This window comes from Pyrgilauda ruficollis, unplaced genomic scaffold (genome assembly GCF_017590135.1).
Source record: "Pyrgilauda ruficollis isolate IOZ18807 unplaced genomic scaffold, ASM1759013v1 scaffold4, whole genome shotgun sequence".
Classification (NCBI taxonomy): Eukaryota; Metazoa; Chordata; class Aves; order Passeriformes; family Passeridae; genus Pyrgilauda; species Pyrgilauda ruficollis.
In genome coordinates, this window is record NW_024525489.1 from 13833621 (window position 1) to 13848751 (window position 15131).

Genomic DNA, 15131 nt, shown 5'->3' on the forward strand with positions numbered 1-15131 from the left:
GATGCCTTTTGGTAACAGCACCATGGCTTGACAGATAGTTGAAATATGTATTTTAATGTATAACAAAGCTCAGCTTGTCACTTGGTGCTTATAATTAAAATGAAATCTGTGTAGTTATGTTTCCTTGGATTCTGTGTGTGTATATATATATACATATAAAAATATATTCACACCTGGAAAAAGTGCTCTTGACAGAAATACTGTGTAAGGTCTGGAAAAGAAATAATGGAATTTTGTTGGAAAATAGCAGGAAAAATAATGTTAATGAAGTTAAGAAATAACTTTATGATTGCTTTTGAAAAACTAAGAGAAAGTGAGACCTATGAAAACATGTAATAAGCAGGTAAGTGAGTATCTTAAGGTGACTAATAATAAGATGAAGCTTTTATATTTAACTGTAGTCCTTGTCTATGTTTAACTAATAAGGAACCAGGTAGGTTACACCTTTTGAAATAATAGATCAAATAAACTTTCTATAATTCTTAGTGTTTTTCAAATATTTGTGTTTTGTTTACCATAGGCAATTGAACTGGACTAGTTAGTTCCAGTTTATATTATTAATCTGCTGACATGATATTTTACTTTCATTTTAAACGTGCAGAGAACACTCCAACCATTTCCATAGTAAACCTAATTCTTGAGAACATTTTGGTTACTATAGGCAAGGAACAGTTCCCCTTTTGTAACCAGTTTGAAAGTCAGTGACTTCAACTCTTCAAAACTTAGGATCACAGGATGAGAATTTGATTTTCATAAACTGATGAAGGACCATTTTTGGAAAGGTATTAGTGTAGAACAGATGTCTCAGCTTTTCCTGCTAGCAGACCACCACAGACGTCACAGCTCTTCTTATTTCCTGGTTGATAATTTTCTGTTACTGTACTGCTGTTCTTTAACTTGAGTTCAAGTTCTTTCCCCTTGAGTTCTTGCTGTACATAATCTTCTAACACATGACCAGCAGCTGACGATTTCTCAGTTTGTAGGAGATTCTGTGTTTTGCTCCTCAAGAGTAGCATCTTGTACTTTGTACTCCACCCCATTTCTGTTTTACTACTCTTTATCAAGTTTGCTTTCCTCCTGTACTATTTTCTACCCCTCCTTTGTTCCATCTGCATATTCCAGCTCTGTGTCATCCACAACCTTCATCAGCTGATGAAATCTAGGGAAGACTGACACAGAGGGGCACTGAGTGCCTCACTCCCTGTCATGCCTATCTAGTGGCAGTGCTGAGAACAGAGCCTAGGACCCCTCCTCATAACAGGTCTTTTGTCCTACCCATTTGTTTCCTTTGGGCTGGAAGCTCAGACAAACTGTTTTCATGCACAGCTAAAAGTGACCTGCTGTGCTTCACAAAGAAGAGATTAGCATGATCTAAATGGGGTGATGGAAGCAGTCTGAAAGAGACCATTTTTTTGATTCAGTTTTTACTTCTCTAACCCAAGCTGTCTTTCACTGATACTTGCTTAAACAGCAGGACAATGAAGAATGAATGCAGGTAGACAACATTTGCCCAGGTTCTAAGCTGCATCTGGGAAACACTGTTGCGCTGCTCCTAAGACTCAGCAATGCATTCTGGTTTAAAACATTTACTGTGTGTTCCAACTTCATTGCCAGTGAGAAGGAAAAACAAAGGCTATCATTTGTGTTACACTGGGGGAAGACACAAGTTTTTAAGATTGAAGCAAAAACAACAGAAGCCTATTAAGAAAATACATTTGTATTAGTCTTCTTCAATCTCTCTTTCAAAGCTGAAATTATTTTCTCTAGATGAATCTTTCTTCCTGTTGATGTGGAAGTGTGTTATACTGGATTTCTGACACAGGTGGTGTGAGTACAAGTTTCATTCATATGCAGTCTTGGAGTTCTTGTCAATGTCATCTTAGATACCAGCAGGAAGATGCTTATTTCAGAATATAATTTCATAGCTCCCAATGCTCCAGAGAGAGCACAATTTGTTTCAAGTGGTTTTTCCCTAGAGGCTGCCTCAGTTATTGCTGTGTCAAATCAGGATGTCCACATACAACACTGTTGCAATTCATAGTGCAGATAGGAGATTAACATGCATTTTTAAATAATATATATAATTTTTTATTTTGCAGTCATCAAGTGCAAGGAAAGAGGGTATTCTGGCAATTAAAAAGTGGGATTGTGATTGTGTCTGAATTTATTGTACAGCAGTTCTTCCGGTTCCATTTTCTTATAACCATCCCCAAGGAAGATATGTGCAAACAGGACAGACAAAAGCAAGTTGCAGTCTTCTCTTTGGGCATAAATAAGCAAATTTTATTGCCCAGAGAGTTTCCAAACTGGGAGTGAAAGAATTGTCAAGAACCAATCTCAGACTCTGTAGGATCCTAAAACCTGAGTGCGCTCTGCCAGCTAGGATGAAATAGAGTGATCGACAGGCTCGTGAAGCAGCTGCCCCATGGGTCACCCCAGAGGAGGCTGAGCAGTGGCCACTCAAGGCTGTTCCCTTGCCTGTGGTCACTCAAGGCTGTTCCCTTGCCTGTGGCCACACAAGGCTGTTCCCTTGCCTGTGGCCACACAAGGCTGTTCCCTTGCCTGTGCCTTTCATGGTTTGCCAGCCCATGGCCACCCATTTCCCCATGGCAGTGGTAGGCTGGATGAGGGACTGAGTGCCTTGCTTCTCTGTGCTCCCTGGGGATGAGCAGGGACCCCTACCCTAGGGAAAGGGAGAGGAGACTTCGGGAACCATTTTGGTGAAAATAAAACCCTCTTTGTTTCTAAATTTGAAGGGAAAATATGTTACTTTGTCCTCTTCTTGGAGGTGAACAAATTGAATTGCTGAGTGGTATTGAGCTGTCTCTTATGACATGCCTCTCCCTGCTGGCTCTTTTGCCTCTTCCCTCAAGATAGGAACCAAGGTAAGGGACTGGAACAAAAGGACAAATCTCCAGGGAGGAGCCAGTGTAGCACCTGGATTTCACACAGGGACATAGAGCCAAGGCAATGAAGAAACTGGGCAAGTCGGAGGGTTTTTTGACCTAATTGAAGGAGGGAGGGGGAAGAGAACTCATTATCCAGATGTAAAAAAAGAAAACAAAATTAAAAGTAGAAGAAATCAAAGAAGCAAACACTGGAAACCATCTACACATACAACTGAATCAGCAGGCTGTTTACATCACTGTTGTGAATTGTAGGCTGGACAAGACTTTACTTGTTTACAATTTTAAGTAAGTTCAGCTGTGCCAGGCCATATCTGGTGTATAGTGGAGACCTCAGTCTTATTGATACTGTGGAGGAATTCTTCTAGCTGCTGAGCTTGTGTTTGGAAGTACAGTTGCTCATATTCCAGGTAATACATTGCTTTTTGTGTTTCCTTCATCAGCTTTGAAGTTGCTTCTCCAAAACACTCCTCTCTGTTAGTGGTAGTCCCATATATATTCACACCTGAAGACTTCAGTGTTTTTGCACTGCAGTGCATACCAATGTGATATTTGCAGCTGTTTGAGACTCTCCACTGGCTCTGGGCAGAAACAGAAGTTGCAGGACTTCCTCCACCAAAATGCTAATCCAGCATCAGAGCTGGGACTCCAGGGAGAGAACTGGGCTGTTCATCTGTGCACCTCCACCCATGATATTACACGGGTAAGAGCCTGTAAAATGTTCAGGCTCTTAGCTCTGTTTAGGAAATAAGAATTTTCTACCTTTTTCTCTTGTTTCAGTTGGTCTTTTCTCTTGGTTGTCTTATGTGTCATTTTGTTAATACAGTTGCGTGATCTTATGAGGATTGAAAATGCAGGAGAGTTTTCTCTGCCCCACACTCCTGGGCACTGCTGCACTCCCTGACAGCTGGCTGTATCAGGGTGGGATTTATCACTGGTTCTAGACTTGTTACCACTGAAATCAGCATGGGCAAAGCCTTCATCACAGGCAACAGGAAGAGCCTGGTCCTTCAGTTTCATGGGGGAAGTGGCTGGGGATGCTGGAGTTCAACCAAGGCTAGGATGGGCACGGGAAGTTAGGATGTTTTAGGTCCAGTAATACACTGTTATAATTGTGTGAAAGCAGGAGAGTAGTCTTGACAGTGACAGGAGGTTGGCAGACAGGTTTCATTTTGAACTTTGTGAGAGGTATTGGAAGCTCACACAATCTCTTGCTTCCTGATCTTTCCATGTATAAAGTCAGAGGAATTATAAAGAATAGGAGACAGGGAGTATCTTGCAGGGAGTATCAGTACAAGTAGTCTTGCCTACTTGTTTTGTGACTTTTTGTATCATTAATTCTGATGTTTGCACAGTGTTTTGTACTATGATGGTCTGATTGAAATCAGTGTCTACAGACCTCCCTGTAACATAATTAATAAAGTTCTCAGCCTTCAAGTCTTTTGTCCCAGACTGTATGTTCAGGTCTCAACTTCTAAACAGGTCAGTTCACATCAAGTATGTTTGTTTTTCATTGCACACAACTCTATTTCATAGTATCTCATGCCATGATAGGTTTGACTATAAAAATAGCTATTAAAATGTCTGCTCTAATTGTTGGAGAGTGTTTTTGGCAGGTCAGTACTAGGCATGGGGACTATGCTGATTTAAAAGCTAAAGAAAGATGTAGGTTGAAACAAAGCAGATTCTCCCATTTAACCTATTTTGAATCCCTGGGGCTACTGTTTGGCTTAGTGTAGTTCTGAAAGCCAAGAAAATGTTACTCACTATGCTCAAAAGATTTATCACAGCATTTATGTCCTAAGGCCCAAATCCTAAAGCTCTTATTCAGAGAGAACTCCCATTGACTTCAAAGGGAATTCTGTCTACAGAAGAGCTTCAGAAATAGTGATGCACTGGCTCACAAGGCACTATAAAAACTTCTTAGTCTCTTTAAAGAAGACTTATCTGTCAAAGATCCAACAGATGTGTCCAACCAGCTGCAAGTCATGTCATTGAAATGACCAAAACTGTAAAACCGTGGGTGTAAGTAGTTAATTCTTGTCTATAGTAATGCAAGCAAGAGTGAGCAAGAGTCAACAGTCAGAACTTTTCCATATTGTTCAGAGCACAAAAAGTGAAACTAGGCATGCTTCTGCATGGAGATGTAAAATTATCTTTTCCTGCTATTATCCTGGAGACACTGCAGCCTTAAAAACACACACATGTTGCTTCTGTGTTTTCATATACTAAACTAGTTTCTTTTATTATGGGCTCTATTTATTCTAGAAGCCTTTTAGAAGAGGCTTTCTTGTTGCAAATAACTGCCTAAATGGTAGCATTAAAAAAATGGTTCAAAATAAGATGTTTCAAATAGAGGAAAACCCTTGAATATTTGTTGTCAACAGCAGTCTCCTTCTTGCCAAGACAGCAGCATCCCCCAGTGCAGAACAGGCCCTAAGATTTGCCTTATGGTGTGCAGCCATGTCTGGCCCTGGACACCACCCTAGTGATTAAAAGAATCAGAGTGGAGTTCTAAGGGTTCTAAGGGTTTCTAGAGGTGTGTTTTTGAGCTGATAATGCAAGAATTTGAAGCTCTCTGAGGTCTTCCACATCTGTGAGTTATTCAAGTTTTATGCATTACAGTGGATTTTACAATTAAGGCTATATTTTGGTCCATTTGGAAACTGGTAGCAAAGACTGAAATTTTAATTCATAGTAACACGGCCAGGAAAAACTCAGTAGTGCAGCTTTAAGGACTTTGTTCCAACTTTGTTGGAACACCTATTTGCATGGTGAAGTTGCACTCAATATTGCGGGGACAAAACTAAAGACACCCCACCATAGCCAGTTTTCATGTGGTCTTAAGCTGTTGCCTTGAGAAGCAATGCCATTCTTCAGAGCTCCCACAAACTCAGAGGTGCACTGAAATTCAACTCAAATTTAATGGGAAACTGAGAACCTGTCTCTAGTTCTTTGTGCTTTGTCAAAGTTGCAGAGGTAGATTGTTATGCTGAATATGTTGGTTTACTATAATTGAGATCATGAAGGGAGAACTTTCTGAGAAGTTGTATAACTAGGAGTGGGAAGAAGACCACTGTAAATACAGGGCCCTTAACTCAATCCATTCAAGACAAAAAGAATGCAAGAAAGAGAGAAAGAAGGAGAGAAAGGAGGAAAAGAAGGAAAGAAGGAAGGAAGGAAGGAAGGAAGAAAGAAAGAAAGAAAGAAAGAAAGAAAGAAAGAAAGAAAGAAAGAAAGAAAGAAAGAAAGAAAAAGAAAGAAAAAGAAACAAGAGCTCTACCAGAGCCACAGTTTGTTGATGTTCAGGAAATGTTATAAAACATGGATATTTGCTCAGGATAGCTATTATTCAGTGTACAGAGACTGGTTTAAGCCCCAGATTTAGCTGTTTGGATGCCGTTTGTTTCTATTGCTTGTCTCATCTGGAGGCACAATGCAGTTTACTGAAGGCAGACCAGGGGAACGTGGTTAATGTACTCAATTTCATGGTATTGTATAGATCTCTCATTGCTCTAAAACCTTCAACCTCTAGTATTTCCTTTGAGTACTCTTTGCCTGTCTTGATTCTTGGAATGTTCCAGACACATGACCCTGGGGAACCAACAGTGCCAAACTGCTTTCCCATCTTCTACCTGTCCTCACACAAATGCATCTAAAGAACATCATTATTTCCTACCTTGGAAGTCTGGGTAACGAGCTGTGCCTTCTTCAACAGCACTTGATGGGTCAAAAGTTCGTATGCAAGAGCATACTTTGACTGCCGTCTTCCTCCTCCTGGAGGGAATGCCTCATTCTGCAGGGATTCTGGTGGCATCAACTGCATACTTTGGATGCCTGCTACTTACAGAACTCTGTAGATTGGCCATGCACTGCTACATTCAGAGATTTTAAAATGGTTTCCATTTTTGCAGAACATTCTTTCAATTACTCATTAATTTGGGCTCCATGAACCACTTTCCTGCATGGCCAATCTGGTCCGTGGGTTAAAGGAAGTTGTTCCCTTATAAGCAGAGTTTGTTAGGACAAATTCTTCATATTTATTCCCCTTACTGACATGTTCAAGACTGTGAAGAGATTGAGCCTGAGAAGCCAGAGAGTTAGCCTGGGACCTTCCTTACAACAAATGTGACGTCAAAGTGCACTGGCTAAGAAGTCCCATTAGTATGCCCCATCCTGGCACCAGCCACGTGGCAGGTATTGTGAATAAGAGAAGAAAATGAAGACCCTGTTTAAATTTAAGGAACTCCTTACCTGCTTGAAGAAGGCATGCAGAGGAATTTTAGGACTATCTTGTGTTCCATAGAAAAAATAGTTCTTGTGATTGTGATGTTTGGAAATTATCCTCATTTATCAAGACAAGAGCTGTAAGGTTTTTGTGTTTTAAGGATTGCTGTTATCAGTATCCCATGTGGCTAAATCTTGAAAAGCAATAATGAGTATGCAGGATGTTTGGTTTAGTTAGCAAACTAACTTAATTTATGTAATCCATTAAAAAAAAACCTCCTTGGCCTCTTTGCTCAAGGGAATGTGAGTTGACCATTATTCAAGACTGAGGAAGGACCATTACTATTAACACTTATGAGGTGATAAATATACTTGTAAAATAAGTGTCTATAATGATTTCTTGCTTGACTTCTTAAAGTTTTAATATCTCCTTAGTTAGTCTGAATACAACTGTGATGCCTAATTAACCCCAGCTTTATTTCATTAGTATGCTATAAAGAAAAACAGCAACAAGTGTCGAGGCAGGTAGGCAGCCTTTTTAGGAAACAGTTCCGCTTAGGAGGAGACGTGCATGTTTTTCTTTAAGTACAGAAAATGGTAAACACGTAGTCACCCAAAACCCCACACCCAGCCACCCCCTCACCCTTTGCTAGACTCCTGAATATTGTCAGGACCTTCCCCTGAAGAAGCATACAAGATTGTAGCCTTCATTTTATTGCTATTTGCACAGCAATTATTAATCCTAAAGCTGCCATATGGCCCTGGATGCCCATTCTTTTTCCAGATGGACTTGAATTATAGGCAGCAATTTTGTCTGCCTAGTTTCTCAGAGACTCATGCAACAAAGATTCTTCAACTCATGTGGGCCCCTGCTGATTAGTTAGCATCTGAGCACCTTCCTAAAACACTTCCTTAAAAAATTCTAACCTTCCTTTTGAAGTCCATGAAAATTTCTTCCAATAAAGCATGTGGAAGAATGTGAACAACTGGACAAGACTGACATGCAGAAAAAAAGGTAAGTCACTCATTTACACTTTTTATAAAAATATGTTTGCTTTCTAGGTAGGTCTGAGAACCACCTTCATGAGACATCTACCTTTACAAGTGAAATTGAGGGTGACTGACAGGATAGGCTCTATCTCCACACAGGTTATTCAAGTGCTGTGTAGCATCTAACAGGAGAATTTCAACTTTAGAAATTTGGCAATACTCTTACTGGTCCCTCTGGAGCTTTCTCTGTACTTTTTAGCAACAAAAAATGTTTTATCTGTGATAAATACATCAGCTTGAAGCCCAAATAAAATGAAGATTCTCCAAATAATACAACCTTACACAAACTGCTCTCTAGCACGTGTTCCTTACATCACTTACTACCCTGAGGTAGCTTGCAGCTTTTCCTAGAAAAAAAAATCAGAGTTGGTACACTTCTTTTTCTGTTTTAAGTAGGCTTAGCATGCTACAGAAGCACTCCATTTCTCTTGAGATCTTCCACTCAGTGGTGCTGGTTCATTTATTTATTTGTACGTAGACATAGAAGAACACGTCTCAGGTTTGCAGCATCTCTTCCACCTAGAAAAGACGTGATCCTGGCACAGACTAAAATGTAAATAACATGGGAGCAAACATCAGCCTCTCACTGCCAACAAAAACACAGATAACACATAATCACCAGTCCCTGTCCTCAGGCTGCCTCCCCAGCTGCACTCTGTTCCCATTAGTGAACAGTGAAGCCCTGGCTTCTCCCAGCAGTATGGAATGGCTCCTGAACACATTCACAGACACAGAGATTTGCCACTTCCAGGGCAGAGATTCCAGCTCTTTTGGGCCAAACGCATGCTTCAGTTTGTAGTCGCATTATAGAAAGAACTGTGTGGGCATACTGGCACTCAAGCCTTCTCAGTAAACATCAAAATTATCAACAAGTGCCCTCACTTAACAATATTCTTGCCAGAATATTTGTTCATGCTTTCAAATAGGACCAGCCTCAGCTGCCACTGCAGCCCACCACATTTTTCTATCACATGCCTGACTGCTTCTCAAAACTCCTTGGTCACAGAATGTCATTGTGAGTCTCCTACAGCACCAGCCACTTCCAGGCCCTCACCCAGCCCGTGCTAGGACATTTGGAAAAAATGCATTACTGTAAATTGATGTTGTTGCATTATTACAGATCAGGCATCATGCAGTGGATACAGTGGTGAGGTTGGAAGCGGTTGAAGTGCTCAATGCTAATTGCATGGGTGAACATTTCTTTAATATGGACAAGACTAAACAACCAAATTAAAATGTAGGTGACTCTAAACACTCTTGAGCCTTGTCTATACATAAAGAGATATCCTGACGGGTTTGGGAAAAAGGCAGTGAGGAGCTGTGCAGGCAGAGTTTTTTTTTCTTTTTTATTTTCCTTTTCATTGCAATTTTGTATTATTGGGTTTTTAAAAAATTATTATTTCAATTGTTAAACTATTCTTATCTTAACGCATGAGTTGTCTCACTTTTACCTTTCCAGTTCTCTTTCCCATCCTGCTGAGGGGGAATGAGTGAGTGGCTGTGGGGTGGTGGATTGTTGGCTGGAGTTAAACCATGACAGGCTGTTAGATTAAATTGGCATTTTGAAACTGATGGAGCTTTATGTCTGAACATAAAGCTGGTGCTCTCCTGGTCGACTTGCACATGCTCACATGGGTACAAACTAAATGGGTGTAGCTAGTAAAACGAGATTTACATTCAAACAAATAACCATCAAGGAGGTCATGCTGATTTCGTTAAGGGAATTTGAACTTCCATTTATGTTAAACTGCTGAAACTTTCACGAGCAGACAAACTCTATCTAAAGAAGAGAAGACCTAGTTCTGGTGAATTTGGTAACATGGGGTAATGCATTCCACTCTGCCAAAGCTTTCCAGCAGTAGGAAGAAATGCCTATCAGTTTCTGCCAGTCCACCTCTGAAGCTGTGCTAGTCTTGCTAGCTGCCTAGCCATGGGGTAGTTTTCCCTCTGTCATGGTGTCTGACAGAATAGTTATGGATCAGAAAAAAGCCACATTGCACAGCTGCTCTGTGCTTGTGTTTCTTCCAGGGAGCACAGCTTGGGACCACAGACAGAGAATACCATAAAGCTGTGAGTATTCCTCCCTGGAATCTGGGCAGGAATACTTTACCCCAGCCTGCCTGGGCACACAGACAAGCTGTTGGAGTCAGCTCCTGCACGCTGATGTCTGTATTCAGTGACAAATCTGCTCTTTTGTTTAAACCTGAAAGAAGTTCCTGTACCCAGCAAACTGTGTTCACCTGCAGCACTGACTTCAAGGCAACCCTCTGATGAACAGGGATGCCTTACTCATCCCCTGCTCTCCAGAGCTGTGCTGCTAAGTCTGAACACCCCTTGATGGGCAGACACAGAAACTGAAGTGATCTGGGTCCAGTCATGAATCCTCCTGGGTTTCCCCATTGGGTTACTCAGGCAGTCAGAGCAGGAGAGCAGAATACACTGGAGAAAAACTCATTGCATAGACAGGGAAGAGCAAAGAGAGCAGCTCTGTACCTTTCTTGGCCACTGAACTGCAGCCACAGGATATGCAAGGTCTAGCCATGGCTCTGCCTCCCCATCTGCAAGTGAGCTGATGAAGAGAGGGATACAGAGACCAAACTGTGTCTTTCAAGGCAGGTAACAAAGAGTTTTGAGGGAAATGGCAGGCAGATAAGCCAGTCATCAGCCCTCTGCAGTTGCTTCATAAAGAATATAATCAGTGTGGAATGATCTACTGCAAAGAGAAAAATGGAACAATAAAATTTTTTGAAATCTGCAAGCTCTAGGGTTCACTTTTAAACCTAAACTGGGGATAAAAGGAGTGTATGAAGTGTTTGAAGAGGAGCTGAAAAAAAGTTTCAGATTAAACAAATGCTCTGAGATCTGGAGTGACTACTGTTATAAAAATCTCAGGAACACACTGTGGCGAGACCTCTGACACAGCTTATCACAAATGTAATTCTGTTTCTTGGGCACTGAGTTGAATTAGTTCACCTCACGTGAGCTGAGGGGCAGGAAAGAAATGCCTGCTGCCTTCTGTATCATCTTTCATTTAAGGCATTTACACATTCAAGACTATGATAGGCTAGTGTCTGTGATGCCAGCTCTGTAGCTGATCTGCACTGCTATAAATTACTCCTGCAACAAGAAAGGATGCAGCATAAAAATGTGATGATAAAAATGTTCTGCTGCTTGTTTCTCAGGGCTGCTTGGTCACTTTGCTGTGCTGTGGCCACTTACCCCCTTCCACACCATCTGCCCTGTGTCCCTGGCTCCTAGGGTGAAGCAGGCACACATGCTGGCTTGGCACTTGCTACCCTCCTTTGCCTGCTTTCTCACTTTGGCATGTGCTGGCCTATATTCCTCCTATTAATGCTGTTATTTGCTAGTACCATTAATACCACCTTCTCCCCTCTTCTGCCCAAAGATATTTACTGAAAGCAATTCTTTTGGAAGACATGTTTTTCCTTGGTAGCTAGAAGGTTCTTTGAAGAACATTTAAAATAAATATTTTGCCCTTTAATATCTTCAGCCATGTCTCTCTGCTCAGGGGAAATTGCTAGCAGCATTCCAGAGCCAATTCCTGGCAATTCAGGAGGTCCATAGAGGCAAGCAAGGTTTCTAGACAAGAAGCAGCCTGTATCTTTCTTCATTAGAGACTATGACTGGCTGTTGTTACTCCAATGATTTTTTGCTCGGTTGCTGTTCTATGTAATATCTGCATTGCTAAGACTTGGTGCTTTGCAATTTATAGGTACTCCCAATTTTTCAGGCTTGTCTTTAGTTCTGGAGTTGCAATGAATACTTATTGTGCCTGAGAAACAGAAAATGGGATTCTGTCACATTTCAGTATTTGAATTTATGAACTTAACCAAAATTGGCTGCATGCCTGTAATTGCAATGCATCCCACTGCACAAAATGATTGCAAACTTCTCCATGCAATCCTGCTCCATGAGTATATGTATGTGCATGACACTGTATCCTTTATTACTTATGAAAAACACATCAATATTTTATTAATAAGCAGACATTGATTTTTACTGAGAACATAAAGATTTATGGAAAAAGGCAGAGCTGTGTGGCAGAAACTATGACAGCAGTTTCTAAAAAATCTATGGAATATTTTACATTTGAAATACAGAAAAAAATTCCATTCAAAGTGAATCCAAATAGACAGTCCTTTGTGGAAAATAGATTGTTTCTGGTGTCGAGCACAGGTGAATTTTAAAGACAACTGGTTTGAAACAGAATGAGACTCTGTCTGAATTTGAATACAAGCAGCTTCCTTTTATTTTATGGAGATATTCAAGGAGGCTCTCAGTGGAGCAAGGAGAGTACAGACTAACATCTGTGCAATGGCCCTGAGGCAAAAGGACTACACCAAGGAAACAGGGAGATGTAGCCCTGTCAGGAGCACAGGAAGACCCTGCTGTTGTGTGCTGTAGGAAAAGGTATACTCAAAGTGGACTGATTTGGGTCTGCTGATAACAGCAGGAAGCAGAAGCTGTAATAAGGACAACCTGGAGGGTTCCCTGTCTATGCTATACCACCTGGAACTAGGGATTGTAGCAGTGACTGGGAAGTACTTATTTTCCACTGTCAGTCTACTTTTACCCTGACACACACGGTAAATCTTGGGACTGACTTAGAAATTGTGGTATAGCAAACCCCCAGCAGACAGCTCATACTGAGGAAATGCCCAGCCTTCATTCTCCATGACATCATGCTCAACAATTGTCAAGAGCAAGTAGGGAAACACCCTACACACACATTGTATATCCCAGATACTAAGGAAGGAACCTTACCTACAGCACCAGAAGAACAAATTTGGTTCATCCAGCTGATTTCCTCCTGTACTGCATGTATTCATAAACCTGGCAGAATACTCAGACTGTGGTGATGTGTGCTTCTCTCATGTGGAAGCTATACAAAAGGATAAAGGGACTTAATGTGTTTGAAGTACTTTGCTTTTTACTGAAAAGGTCCTATAGTTTGGCAAGTGGAAGAGAGCAAGAACTGGAATGATTTTAGAGATTAAATATGTCAAACTGAGAAAGTTCTGGTGATTTTACTTGTAGCTCTTAATAATTAGCTGTTTCTTTCTTTACAATTAATTCTTTGTCAGTATTACTACAAATGCCTTCAATTTCCTCACTGTCCCCCAATGGACTCCAGCTCATTCATATGCAGCTTTAAGCAAGTATCAGAGCTGTCATGCATTTCAAGTCTCCCCTAGGAAGCTTTTAAAAATTGTGAGTAAGACCTGATACTGAGACTTATTAGCACCAAACCTGGAAACAAAGCTTCTGTGCAGGCAGCGATGACTCTTCAAGTTACACTTGCTGTCACCTTTTGTATTCTAAAATTTATTAAAAATGTGAATACCTCAAAGCACTTCCTTGATGCAGCCAACATTTCCAGCTCTTATAAACTGCTGTTTGTCGATAGAACTGGGCTTGTGCCAGGATCTCAGATTTGAGTGATGAAGCTGAACTTCTAGGTTGGATTTAATTGCACTCACACTGAGAAATGCTCAGAAGAAATCCACTGAAGGCAGCAGAGAAGTGCTACACCATGGCAAACACACTGCAGTATGATGGAGAAACTGAAAGGTTTTATACTTGCTAAAAGACAGGCCATAACAGTCCACAAATGTGTCATACCTAGATTGAGATCAAAATCCAGCCACAATGCTTTGAGACCAGCTTTAGCTTTAACCTCTGACACTTAAACCTGCATCCAAGGGCTTTGGCTCTTGCCCATTTACTCACAAATGTCAGAACAGCCCACTTTTTTCAGATCTGTCTCAAATTAAGAACAACAATCAGTCTAACTTCTGAGCTGTTAGCATAAATGATTTACCAGGACTAAGGTTAAGGCAGATTCCCATGACTACAATGACAGAAGAAATGTGTAAACTTGAGTGCTGTGGAGCTGCCTGCCATTGGCATGTTGGTAATTCTGCTAATTATCTTTCATTAGTGGAAATACATATGGAGTGTAAGGTTTTTGTAAGAGGAAACCAAACCAACTTCCACATTAGAGAGCCTAAAGGGAGGGAAAAAGCCGTACGTCAATGCTTCTCAGAGAGAAAATTTTTAACTTAGAGAAAGGGCTCTTAGCAGAGCTTCTTGTTGGAGTGATACTATTGTGTCCCATACTTGGCTCAGCACGAAATAACAAGAATGGGAAAGATTTTAGCAGCAAAATACCTCAAACTAGAAAATTTGGACTATCAGCTTCCAAAATTCTTCACAATTAAGTAAAATCTTTCTTGAAAACCAAAGTGCCAGTAAATACTGACATCTGTCAGGAAGGAGAGCTGATGCAACAGCAACAGAGCTATTGACCAACAAAGTCACAAACCTGCAAGCTGTAAGAGGTGCTCTCCAAATGCACCTTCTTAACATTTCCTGCCAACGTGAGATATGAGACAACGTGAGACAAATGCAAATTTGCTACTGAGACTCGTCAGGCTTAAAGCTCAGTTTCACCATGTCCTGAGGTCCTCATTTTCCGGCTGGAGGTGTTCTGCCTTCTCACCAGACATGACCTTACTCCTCCACCTCTAACCAAACTCGGCTATGAGCTAAGGACCGAGAAAGCCATCCTCCTCAAGACCCTGCCATGTGGAAGGTTTCTGCCCTGCTGGGCCACTCCATCGGCTCCAGCACCCCTTCACCCGCTGCGCTGGCAGGCACCCTACCGGAGCCGTGAGAGTGAACCCATCTCATTTGGACCCTCAACCAGCCGGGCTCTAAGAGTCCTGGGAAGAGTTCCGCCTGAGGAGGGGCGCAGCCCTTTGCCGCCGTGCCCGGAGGAGCCGCAGGCCGGGGGTTCCCCGAGCAGGGGCAGCGCCGCGCCCGTCCCGGTCCCGGTCCCGGTGCGGGCGGGACGGTGCCCGCCCCCCCGCGCTTCCCCCGCCCGGCGCCTCTGCCCCGCCAGCCGCTGCCGCCCCGGGACTGGGT